This window comes from Piliocolobus tephrosceles, chromosome 3 (assembly GCF_002776525.5).
Source record: "Piliocolobus tephrosceles isolate RC106 chromosome 3, ASM277652v3, whole genome shotgun sequence".
Lineage (NCBI taxonomy): Eukaryota > Metazoa > Chordata > Mammalia > Primates > Cercopithecidae > Piliocolobus > Piliocolobus tephrosceles.
Genome location: NC_045436.1, coordinates 1,896,863 through 1,898,962, shown reverse-complemented (window position 1 = coordinate 1,898,962; position 2,100 = coordinate 1,896,863). Strand labels below are relative to the sequence as shown.

The 2,100-nt window shown below is 48.0% G+C and overlaps 1 pseudogene; it reads left to right on the top strand.

Moving 5' to 3' along the window:
• The first annotated feature begins 870 nt into the window (after positions 1-870).
• LOC111528074 lies at positions 871-1,792 on the top strand (annotated as a pseudogene).
• Positions 1,793-2,100: the final 308 nt, after the last annotated feature.

The window sequence follows — 2,100 nt, the reverse complement described above, 5'->3', positions numbered from 1 at the left end:
TTGGCCTCCCAAAGTGCTGGGATTACAGGCATGAGCCACTGCACCCAGCCTAGAGCTCACCTTTTTTAAAATATTAAAATGCCGTGCTTGATAAAGGTAATAATAATTTTTAAATCAACATTTGTTTGATAGTAGAATTTCAATTATCTTAATTTTAGGAGCGTAGGAAAAATATCTCATTGCATCATGTATAGAAAACATCCTATTAACATAGGACATATTGTTAGATGCAGTAGGGTTCTATCAATTTTTTTAATTTAAATCATGGACGGTTACATCATTAAATTGTATCATTGGGTTGAGGCGTTGAAGAACTCGTCACCTCCCACATCCCAATTTTAACACCTGCTCTTTGCTCTTCGTTTTGTATAAGCCAAGGTTGGTTCATCATTCAACTTCCACAGCGACTTATCTATTTCTTTTTTTTTTTTTTTTTTTTTTTTTTTTGAGACAGAGTCTCGCTCTGTCGCCGGGGCTGGAGTGCAGTGGCCGGATCTCAGCTCACTGCAAGCTCCGCCTCCCGGGTTCCCGCCATTCTCCTGCCTCAGCCTCCCGAGTAGCTGGGACTACAGGCGCCGCCACCTCGCCCGGCTAGTTTTTTGTATTTTTAGTAGAGACGGAGTTTCACCGTGTTAGCCAGGATGGTCTCGATCTCCTGACCTCGTGATCCGCCGTCTCGGCCTCCCAAAGTGCTGGGATTACAGGCTTGAGCCACCGCGCCCGGCCGACTTATCTATTTCTAATGCTTGGCAAATTTTCCAAGGATTTCCTCTAGTGGTGCAGTAAAATATGCTATCGCAGGCCTAATTTTTCTTTGAAGGCTTCTATTTTATCTTAAAAATCCGTATGAATTTTCTATGTAAATATACAATGCCTTCTTCGTCAGAACCACCCGGGTGGTTGCCGTCCGAGCTGCGCCTCCTGGTCACCGCCACGGCCACGCCCAGAGGTCGGCTTCTTGGGGACGTGGCTCCCAACTTTGAGGCCAATACCACCGCCGGCCGCATCCGTTTCCACGACTTTCTGGGAAACCCATGGGGCGTTCTCTCCTCCCACCCTCGGGACTTCACCCCAGTGTGCCCCACAGAGCTCGGCAGAGCTGCAAAACTGGCACCAGCATTTGCCAAGAGGAATGTTAAGTTGATTGCCCTTTTTTTTTTTTCTTTTTTTCCTTTTTTTGAGATGGAGTCTCTCTCTGTGGCCCAGGCTGGAGTGCAGTGCCAGGATCTTGGCTCACTGCAATCTCTGCCTACCGGGTTCAAGCCATTCTCCTGCCTCAGCCTCCCGCGTAGCTGGGACTACAGGTGCCGGGCACCACACCTGGCTAATTTTTGTATCTTTGGTAGAGACGGGTTTCACCGTGTTGGTCAGGCTGGTCTCGAACTCCTGACCTTGTGATCCGTCTGCCTCAGCCTCCCAAAGTGCTGGGATTACAGGCGTGAGCCACTGCACCGAGCCTTGCCCTTTCAATAGACAGTGTTGAGGACCATCTTGCCTGCAGCAAGGATATCAATGCTTACAATGGTAAAGAGCCCACAGAAAAATTACCTTTTCCCATCGTCGATGATAAGAATTGGGACCTTACCATGCTGATGGGCATGCCGGATCCAGCAGAGAAGGATGAAAAGGACATGCCTGTGGCAGCTCCCGTGGTGTTTGTTACTGGTCCTGATAAGAAGCTGAAGCTATCATCGACCCAGCTACCACTGGCAGGAACTTTGATGACATTCTCAGGGTAGTCACCTCTCTGTAGCTGACAGCAGAAAAGAGGGGTGCCACCCCAGTTGATTGAAAGGATGGGGTTAGTGTCATGGTCCTTCCAACCATCCCTGAAGAGGAAGCCAAAAAAACTTTTCCTGAAAGGAGTCTTCACCAAAGAGCTCCCATCTGGTAAGAAATACGTCCACTATACACCCCAGCCTTAAGTCTCTTGGAGAAGTTGGTGCTGTGAGCCAGGGGACGTCAGCTGCCAATCATGCCTTCCTGCAGCAATTCCATAAAAACACCCTGGTGTCAACACACCAAGGTTTTAGGTTGCTATACTACTGGCTTATTAAATGAAAACTGGCACTAAAAGTTTCTTGGGATTCTTTACACTCT